The sequence below is a fragment of the Tamandua tetradactyla genome, chromosome 10 (assembly GCF_023851605.1).
Source record: "Tamandua tetradactyla isolate mTamTet1 chromosome 10, mTamTet1.pri, whole genome shotgun sequence".
In the NCBI taxonomy this organism is placed as follows: domain Eukaryota; kingdom Metazoa; phylum Chordata; class Mammalia; order Pilosa; family Myrmecophagidae; genus Tamandua; species Tamandua tetradactyla.
Window position 1 is genome coordinate 71,506,396 of NC_135336.1, and position 11,127 is coordinate 71,517,522.

The window sequence follows — 11,127 nt, forward strand, 5'->3', positions numbered from 1 at the left end:
TGCTTGCCTGCCATGCCTGAGGACCCGGGTTCGATTCCCGGTGCCTGCCCATGTAAAAAAGACAAAAAAAAAAGAATAAGTAAGTAATGGCCCCCGAATATAAGGTGCTACTTCCCAGCCTGATTCAGAGATAAGTGAATAAGATGCAGAGTGGTGAGTCTAAGGAAGTCAGTGAAAATGTGCCTAATTCAGTTTGGGAGTATCAGGGAAGGCTTTTTGAAAGAGGTAATACTAAGCATGTCCAGAAGATTTTAAAAACAAAAATTCAGAGGAAGAAATGGACATGATAGTAGGGAAGGAAAGTCTCCCTCAAGCCAAGGGAGCCTGGAAATGAGACAAGGTCTAGGGAAGTTGGAGAAAAGGAGTATGAAAGGATAATTGGTAGATAAAGCTACAAAGGGAATTAAATTCCATCCCAGAGGGGTCTGTTTAACATGCTAAACTATTTGGACTTCTTCCTTACGGCTACAGAAAGCCATTGATGAATTTAATGTAAAAGAATGACACAATTAGAGGTATGCCTTAGAGTCCTTCAGCCGCAGTGTGAAAAATTTGGGAAGAAGCTTTAACTACCACTTACATGAGATTCCAAACTCACGTACAGCAGGCAGATGTGTAGAAAGAGGGCTACAGAGAAGTTGATGGTATGGTAAACGTGTATTTTAGGGCTGAAGGGAAAGTAAGTGATTCATATGACCCATAGCTCTTGGGTGTCCCAGTGGCTGCTAATACCCTTCACAGAATACTGAAAATAGCCAGAGGTTAGAGAGCACTGTATTTCTTTCATAGTAAAAACCTAAGTAATCAGATACTTGCTCTTGCAACTGATCTCTTTTTCTTACTCCTTGGTTAATAGACATACTCTCTTTCCTATAAAACTTCTCAACACTCCTGGCTGGGATGTTGCTCACTATCACCCCCAGGCATTTCTGCTCCCACCAGCTGAGTTGTAGGTTCGCCAGGGGTGCCCAGGCTCTTGTCCAACATATGCTCACCAACACATGTACACAATTGGTATTTGTCGTTATACTCACAAAATTTAATTGAACACTATGGATTCAAATGATGCGAGTACAAATTTAGTTGTATATACTATGAACTAAATTGCTGCTTGTCTTAATTGTTGAGCTTGGTACACGTGTTTCTAATAAGTGATTAGTTGGCTTTAAATATTCTGATTCATGAATGTACTATAGGGGAGAAGCTTTCAGCTTGCCATCAAACTTAGAATACAAAAGACCATAAGAGTAGTGAATGGTGATTCAGAGTCATGTAATTTAAGCATAAAACACAGTTCATCTAGGTTGAATTTGTTATTTTATGGGATTACACTTATTAATTATCATTCAAAAACATACCATTTCAATAATTGTTCTAGGAAATTGTTCATTGTGTATATGGCAGAATGGAAGATCGTTTTTGAACATAGCAATCCTACTTATCTCATACATTAATGAGTCACAAATGTAGGCCTATGGATAAGTTATAAGTAAATATAATGTGGAGGGACTTGTAAAATAAATGCATGTCCCAGCTCCCCAAGCCAGAGCTGTAGGGATAAGACTAAGGAAACTTCATTGTCCTAACAAGTTTGGGACCACTGTGAATTACATTACATACTGTCTCATCATATTTATTTGATGTTGTCAGTGAAGGCCTCAAATAGTGCCTCCTGATTGCACCAAACTGAACAATTAAAATGGCTGGGAGGTGCTCAACCAGCCATACTCAATAGCATAGCCAGAGACTTCTATGCTCCCATAACTAGGGCCTGTGACACACTGACAGCTTGAAGCAGCTACTGAAGACAGACCATCAGCCCAAATTCCCTTAAGATTAAGGGGGAGCTAGAACTCTCTGAGGGGAAAGTTAAGGCAGGGTTAGAATTTGGGTGGTGGGTGCCTGATGAACAAAGGGCAAATTCCAAGGAGGAGTCAGGCCACAAGGAAAGAGATATCTCTGAGAAGAACAGCAGTAAACAGCACCTGTGGCTAACTGACTCTGCCTAAGTGAGGCACCTGTGACCAAGCATCAACAACGAAGGAAGAAGGGGAAGGTAGTAAAGTAGTTAATAAAAATGACAAAAGGAACAAAAATTTATAAAAGCAAACTCTTCCCACAATGTCATGTACCTCTCACCTCTCACCTCTCCCCTTGCAAGAGCAGTTACATGTTCTTCTTACATGTATACTTAATAAACTTTCTGCCTGCCCAACTACTGCTTTGCAATATGACACCATTGCCATCTTGAGCAACAAAAAGGGGCTCCCTCAATGAGGTGATGTAGGTTTGGCTGCATCCCAGGGAAGTCCTGCTTTTACATAAGCACCATTTTCCATAAATACCATTGTATTCCACCAATAAAGCCATACCTACAGCCATCTAGAATCATTGAAAAGGGAAAGACCATAGAAGTAAAGGCAATGACTGAGGCATTTTTGCAGGCAAGTGGGCCCAGTCTCCTGATTAACCTGGGTCTGAAATGGATTCAAAGATTTGCAGGTGTATTTGTGCCTCTTTAACAGTTCCAAATTTACTGATTTTCTGGGCTTCAACTTTCACTGCTCAGGCATTTAAATGCATTTTTAAAATACCATTTAATATTCACAAACGGTTTTTGTGCCATTGAATAACTTTATCTTTAGTTGTGTGTCCCAGTGATCTAACAGGGAGAGTTGACCCACTTTTTATTGCCTTGATAGGGCAGAATTCCTCAAGTCCTGCTTATTTCAAGAGTTTTCTATTACAATAACTTAGTTATAGAAGCAGTCATATAGCTGCCCCAGGGAGTGTAACAGACTTCTTGCTAATACTCAGACATGTCATTTAACCTAAACAGATCTCAACCTGGTATATGTCCTGGTCTTGTTATGCACAACGGGTACATGGAAATAGAATGGCCTGCTGCATTGCAGGCATTTCTCATGCGAATGATGGGAGATGTGGGTCAGTGAGGTTTGCCTGTGCATGGTATATTTTCCACCAATAATTTTGAGAAGCTTTACTCAAATCCTACACATCTTTTGATATATGGGTTCCTTCCAAAAGGAAGAAACTCTGAACACAAGCTTCGAATACTTTACTGAGTTCCCAACTATTTGACAAACATGCTTAATAAGAAACTGCTGCCCATTATCAACCTGTTCAGTTCACTGTACAACACACACACTACCAAATATCAAAAGTGGGAAACCTAAATTTACACGTTTTAAGAAACTGAAAAACAAAAGTTTTTAAAGTTTATCTCTCCTCCAATTTTTTTTAACTGTTAGTAAACTTTTTATTTTTATTCCAGGATTTGCCAATTAGGAATTATTTCCAATTAAATTTAACCATCGCCTTGTGTGTATACTGATTAGTTATACATCTCAGTTATACTGGTGACCACAGGTTTGAAACTAAGGTTTTAAGAGTATTTAAGAGTATCCACCTGTGTGAGGAAATGAATGAAGAGACAAAAATGAAAAAATCATCCATTAAGAGGAAGGAACTATCACGGCCTCACTTTTCACTTGCAGGATCAACTTAATTTTGCCACTTAATATTTTATCCTAGTAGATGATCTTATTGTAAACTCATAGGGATATTAGAATTTTAAAATTTCAGGACAAATTCAAACTGTGCATGACTTGTGTGATTCTAATTACAGTAGCTGTTTGGAGCTGTGCTTTTGCCAAATAGACTCTCTTAGAAGTCTCTCTTAGAGAAGACTCTTAGAAAATTTATTGGAGGATATTTTTAAAAGTCCCTGCACCCCCCAAAAATCAAGACTATTGCTTTTATGAAAAATATAAATAATTTATCCACTATTAGCCAATAAATTGCCTTTATTATTTGTCCCATGGGCACAATCTAAATTAACATATCATCCATCAAGGTCTATGGTATGCTCAGAAAATGCTACCTGGAAAAGTCATGTTTTGAAATGACTTCTTGTTAAAACATCTACAATCAAGGGCTTGTTTCTATTCTTTCTTTGTTTCCACTTCCACCTCTATCCCTTGTCTCCTGCATGTAACTAATGATCAGTGTGGCACAGCATGACAGAATTCTGGAAACCATTCAACCTAAAGACATTACATATACAAAAAAAAAAAAATGTATCTGGATCAAACTTTGTTTTATTCATAGATATCCTTGCCTTCTCACCTATTAAAATTATAGGTTTCATAATGCTATAAATTTATATTACTTTTCAGGAGCATTTTCTTCAAAAGCCAAAGTTTTGTCATCAGAACTTTATATCCTATCACTACTATCTAGTACTTCCATTCGCTTTTCACAAGATATAAATTGAAACAATTGGTGGTTGGCTGGGTGAGATTTACAACGTAAGGCCTAAAGGTTGTTATTGAAAGCTGTCAGCTTTATATATGTATCTAATTACTGTTTATATGATCTCATATATACCAGTAACTGTCCAAATCTGGACTGGTTAAAAACCATAAAACCATAATAAACAAAAGGAAGAATGACAGCTCAAATTTCAACCAAACAGTTAAACTGAAGAGCTCACTCCTTTGAATTAAACAGACATTAGCAGCCTTTAAAAATTAAATAATTCACTGTTTTTAAAAATCATATCGCCATCACAGTATGAGGAAATCATGCAATAATCCATTTTAACTTTTGCAATTTCATTAGCCAGAGTCCTTACATACTAACTTCATTAGTGCCCCTTTGATGCTAAAAAGAAAAACTTTTTATTGAAACTTCAGATAAATAAATTTATTTTGACATTTACATGAGATACTCTTTAACCTCTCAAGAAATATTTTCAGAACTCATTAGCAACATACTGCTATAATGCAGATTAGTAATAAATGGAAATAATGAGTTCATTGTAAAGTTTAAACCAGCGATAGTATGATCATGAATTTTTCATTAACCTAGAATGTATAATTAGCTCTAGAGGTAGAAGAGAGAGGCAAAAATCACTTTACAATATTAGTAAAAAAAAAAAAAAATTAGAACATAACTTTATAAACTACCACTGTTCTTTTGCCATTAAGAATCAACGAAATCTGTAATTAGGGGACATTATGGAAAGGTTAAAGATGAGAATACATGCAGTCTATCTACAGGAAACCTAAAACGTTTAGGTTAATGAAATGTCTGTGAAAGTCATATTAGTTAGCACATCCACAGGAGTCTAACTTTTATCTTATAAATGCCATGGTAGGAAGTATCAGGGTTTCATGCACACAACTGTCTTGCCATCAAGATTATCCCACAATGCTTACCTCTTTCAATCTTCTATCCAATTTCCCCTTAATGATCTGTAAGCTATTAAGTATTATGCATATTTCTAGAAATCCTTCAAATTGAAGAAATTACATTTAATGATGTGGCTTCGAAGATAATAAGAGTAGAATCTTCCTTTTTTTTTTTTTTTTACAAAAGAGGATAGTTGAATTTTTAATATTTTATTAATATTATGTTACAAGATGGCAAATATCTCTCCTTATTTTCCCCTATGTTGTTATTTCTGTCAGATGTCAGCTAAAACCATTCCTTTCATTTTAAGGTGAGAATTATAACAACAAAAACAAGTTTTTTAAAAAAAGCAGTTTAAGACAGGAAACAAAAAAAAAATAGGAATGAATTGTGTATGAGAGATTAAAATGAGTAAACGCTGTATAGGTAGTATAACCAGATGAGTTGGCATTTAAAAAAAAAAAAGACAAAACCAGAATAGCATCAGAATCAATCATTACTCCCGACAAATTCCATCTCTACACCATAAAATTAACCACTTATCCACAAGAAAACAATCACTGCAGACAGAATTCACCAGAGAAGGCTAGTTATTTTTGTCCTTCCCTGCATCAGCTAAAATGATATTGACAAACAATGCCTTTTATCACACAATAACAGATGGTAAAAACACATGAAGCAAAACTGACAGAATTAAAGGGGAAAAATAGATAAGTCCACAAGCAGACTTGGGTATTTTCAAATCTCTCTCTCAGTTACTGATAAAATAACTGCATAAAGAAAGCTAGAACAAAAATTGTTTGGACAATACTATTAACCACAATGACCTAGTTGGTATTTATAGAACACTACAGAATGTTCTTTAATAGTTCACATGGAAATTTCATCAAAATAGACTATAGCTAGACCATAAAATGTCTCAGTATGATTCAAAACATTGAAATCTTACAAAGTTTATTTTCTGATCACAGTAGAAATAAGTTAGAAATTAAATAAAAATAAAAATATATTAAAAAACCCAAATGCTGGGAGACTAAACACCACATTTCTAAATAACCCATAACACAAAGAAGAAATCACAAGAAAATTTAAAATACTTTGAATTGAATGAAAAGAGAACCACAGATATCAAAATTGTGGGGTAAAGTTTAAGCAGAGCTTAGAGTGAAATGTTTATCTGCTTATACAGAAAAAGGAAAAATTTTAAATCTGTGAACTAATTTTACACCTTAAAAATCTATAAGAAGAGCAAATTCATAGCAAGTAGAAGAAAGAAAATACAGCAGATTAGATTATAAATCAATGAAATAGAAACAGATATTAGAAAATTAACATGGCAAAAATTTCATTCTCAGAGAGGAAAAAAAGCAAATTATTAATTTAGGAATTAAGGAGATTATATCATTTTACATAAAAAGACCCTGGAATGTTGTGCATGATAATGCATTATTATCGATTGAATAATGAACATTGTAAATAGTTTTATGCCAATTTTCATAACCTGAATGAAATGAACACATTCCTTGAAAAAAAGGCAGTTTACCCAAACTGACAAGATCCCAAGATGAAATTTAAAAATCTGAAGAGCCCTATATTTATTAAATAAATTAAATCTGTTCCCAAAACAAAACATACACAAACAAAAAGAAAAACACCTCCAAGTCTAGTTGGGTTTTCTGGTAAATTATTTCAAACATTTAGAAAGTAATAACAATTCTACCCTATTTCAGAAGACAAAGAAGGGAATAATTTCCAGCTTGTATTGAGACCAAAGTTATTTTGATCCCAAAACCTTACCAGGCCATCACAAGAAAGTTATAAATAAACCCTCCTTATGAACAGAGATTAAAATGTCCTTAAAGTACTGGACATTTGAATGTAGCAATATATAAAAATAATAATGTATAATGGCAAAGTGAAGTTTATCTTAAGAATGCAAAATAGATTTTAATTCAAACAGGTATTAATTCACCATATTGACAGAATAAAGGACACAAACCATATGATCAACTCAATAGATGAAGGAAACGAACTTGACAAAATTCAACATCCATTGCTGACAAACTAGGAAAAGAAACTTCAAAGTCATAAAGAAAATGCACAATAAACCTACAGATATCATAATTAATGGTTGAAGTCTCAAAGCTTAAGCTGTAAAACTGAGACGAGAGAAATGTCTGCACACTACATCTATAGGTTTTGATGTCAGTCCTACACCTTGAACATAGATATTTAGGGAATAACTATTGTCATTAAGGCCCAATCTTCAGGGAAGAGGGGGAGAAAAAGCAGAGAGACAGACAAAAGAAATGTTTTCAAGTATTATATTGCATACTTTGTAAACAACTGAATTTAATTTCTCTAAATTAACTGTGAAGTTTACTATTACAGCTTTTGCCTTAATCCAATGGTCTTCAAGCCACAGATTTCCTTGTAAATTTTGTAATACCTGTTTCTAGGTACCACCTGTACCAACAGAATCAGAATCTTAATGGGGTGAAATCCAGGCTTCTAAATTTTGTAGTAAATTTCCCAATGATTTTACTGAACAGCAAGGCTTCTGAACCTCTGCCTTGTTCAACCACATGCATCTCATTCAATTTTTCCAAGATTCGATTTTCTCTTCCATCTGAAAGCCAATTTTGACCATGGAATTGACCACCTAGTTGCTTTAAGAGTAAAATATTCATTCGTTCAACCAATATTTATTGAACATCGATTATGTTTTAAGTAATGTTCTATATCCAAGAATATAGCAGTGGACAAGATAAGTTCGCTCTTTGTTTCAAGGCAGATGTTTACTCAGTCTAGAATCAAGATGAAAATTCCAATTATCCAACAATGGGGTTACTTCATCATTCCACAAAATACTCAACTACATATTATCAATAGGCCTGAATCGTGCTAATACACAGGGAGAAATGACTATACCATGTGTGATAGAAATGGTTTAATTTTTTAGTTAGTGATCTTCATGTGTTAAAAACATATTCAATATAAACGCCTTTCAAAAATATCCAATTTTACAGATATTCCATTTGGATTTTGCTTATTTAGAAATCTTTCAGCCATAAATCAATAAGTAAATTTATTTAAATTATTTTCTATCAATAAGATCTTGACTAATGGGGCATAATACCTTGGGTTAAAAATGGAGATACATTTTTGTTTTGAGAAAGCTAAGCAAGTCCATATCGTATACAATATTTTTAAAGTACTTCATTAGTATTACCCATCAGCTTGAATCAGATTTTTTCTAGTTTGAGACCAAAATGACCCATAATGATTAGATTTGGTGTATATACTAATATACAGATGAAATCATCTCAATGCCATTTTATATGATAGTTTGCTGAGGTACAATCCAAGTTCCCTAATAATTTATGTTTTCATGTTTTGCTTTTAGTTCTTTCAAAGAATTTAATGAGTTTGTCCATTGGTATTAAATAAGGTCAATGATACTCAAAAACATATTAAAATATTTATATTTTAGGTTGAAAATTGACAAGTTACTGTGATTTTTATCATCAAGAGATAACATGTAGATTTTTTTTAATCTCACTAATTTAAACATATTCCAATCTATCTCACACAAAGATCAGTTCTGTTTACGGTATCGATCTTTGGGGATAGAGAATATAGTGTGCTCGATGTTTGCACTTGACTTGACAGGACTGTGATGTTTCACATACTTTTATAAGGTTATAAACTTAAATGCAAGGTTCACTTCAGGGAGAAAGTTATTTCCTCCTGGTTGCTAGGCTGAGAATTGCTCTATGCTGCCACCAAATGGCTAACAATGGCTGGTGCATCTATCGTTCGTTTCTCTAGTTAATTGAGGTCCACTCCCGTGCCCCACCCAGCATTCATTGCACCTACGTTCCAGGGGCCAGGGAGGGCATTTTTTTTTTTTTTTTAAACATTGCTGACATTTTGCAAAGAGTAGGAGACAGCACCAAATGTTACCCAATGAGATAGCCTTACTCCTACTGGGGCTTCAAACACTAGTCCTTACAGGCCACTGCGGTGTCCACTTTGTCCCAAGCACAGCGTAGCTATTCTCACGTTCCAGGATCACGATAATGTCCGTTTATCACCCAGGGTCAGAGAGAGGCAAGCCCCAGACCAGTTTTCTTCCATATACCTCACAGACATTTCCACTGCTCCTGTTCTACCCGGAATGGGGGAATTTTAGGATTTTATTTATTACCACTGTTTTCAGATTCTCCAAACCACTGCAGAGTTTCTTATACACCCCCGCCAACCCTGCCACTTCCAGACTCAGTCTGAAGTGACCATAGTCACCCACCCTCAATTTCTAAGCTCTCTGCTTTCTCTGTGTCTCTTTTCTCTTCCTCACAACCTAACTTAAAGACAAGGGGCAGGACAACATCTCTTCATATATACAGTTCCAAAATGTCTTAGGTCCTGACTTTCAGTTTAAAACTGAAGAGCCTGGCAAGAATTTAATTAGTCTCTTCTTTGCCCTCTTCATTGTTATCCATACCCAAATAAAAAACATGAATTATAATCCTGGTACATCAACCAATAATTGATCTATTTAGTCTATCAGTCCCTTATACTCGTTTTGAGAACAGAGCAAGTACCTGTTCCATGATCCATAATTAAACATATATTCTAAAATACATAGTTAAATTAAAACAGGCTGTGAACGGTGATATGACTTAATTTACTCTCAAGAATAAATGCGTTCTTACACACTCTAGAGTCCTACAGAAATCCCCAAAGTCTTTGCAGATCACTTAGTTTTAGTTGGTTAGAAGTCTAAAGACCATGCACAATTTCTACCTGCAGCTAAAAAACAAAAGGTACAAATTAAGGGCAAAAATACTATGTCGGTAATAAAAAAAAAAAAAAAAAAAAGGAATACCTCCAAATGCTAACTAGAGGGTACAAATGAACAAAAGTTCTATCAGAAAAAACAGTTTTGCCAAGCCTCATCATGCTGTAATTCTGTGTGTAAGTCAGGCCTACTGCATAGCATGTATCAACTCTAGAAACTGGATTTTGGTGGGACAGATGCAATTACAGAAAATCAGCTAGGCAAAGAGGGGAGGGTCAGGCTCCGCATGAAGTCCACATATGGTGTCCTGGACATACACTAGGGGATTGGCCCACCTTCAGGGGCTGATATGCTAGTGGGAGGTAACATAGATTGAAATGTGCTATAATTACATTCAGGATAGGAGGACTGACAATGGTTTCTAAGAGGAAAAGTTATATCACACACAGGAAGTCAGAGCCCCACAAAAGGAAATGTACAATTGTCAATTCTTTGAAATTCATGCAGAGATTCACCCTCTGGGTGCTCTGTCAGTACTTGAGTCTTTGGCACTTGGAGTAAAACTAACAAAAATAAAGCAGAAATCCAGTTCTAGGAAAAATGGGGTAATAAGAAGGTTTGTAACTCAACAGCTTAGGAGAAGAAGCATGTGCTCTGGGATATTCAACACTAAGAATAACTAGCAAACAGGAACTCATGAATTGAAGTAGGACAGAAGCTTACATACCAGAATGTCGAGATGATTATGTGGTTGGGAGAACATGGAACCCAAGCAAGTGATCACAATTGCGATCACAACTGGAACACTCCATGACTGTCAGAAGCGATGTGAAAATATGTCTTCCAACTTAGGGCCTCTTAAGTCCTTTCCGCCACAGGTGAGGTACGCAGGTATGTGTGGGAGGGGAGAAGGGAGGAGGGCAGGATGAAAACAGCTGTTGATAAGGGAAGGGCATTAAGGCTGAAAACCAATGGGGTCTGTGAACCATCCAGGAGGATTTGGGCCTTCCTTGCTCTCTGTCAGTAGTTCTCACTCTTTAGCTTGCATTAAAATCACCTGGAGGGGATGGGCCATGGTGGCTCAGCAGGCAGAGTTCTCTCCTGCC

The 11,127-nt window shown here is 35.6% G+C and overlaps 1 long non-coding RNA gene across 1 annotated transcript in view; it reads right to left on the reverse strand.

Annotated features, from left to right (window-relative positions):
• The window catches only part of LOC143648528 (uncharacterized), a 68,779-nt gene extending 57,941 nt beyond the window's left edge, over nt 1-10,838 (reverse strand). Inside the window, exon 1 of the long non-coding RNA XR_013158607.1 lies at nt 10,749-10,838. This is a non-coding gene — a long non-coding RNA (uncharacterized LOC143648528). The remainder of the gene's footprint in view (nt 1-10,748) is intronic.
• Nucleotides 10,839-11,127: the final 289 nt, after the last annotated feature.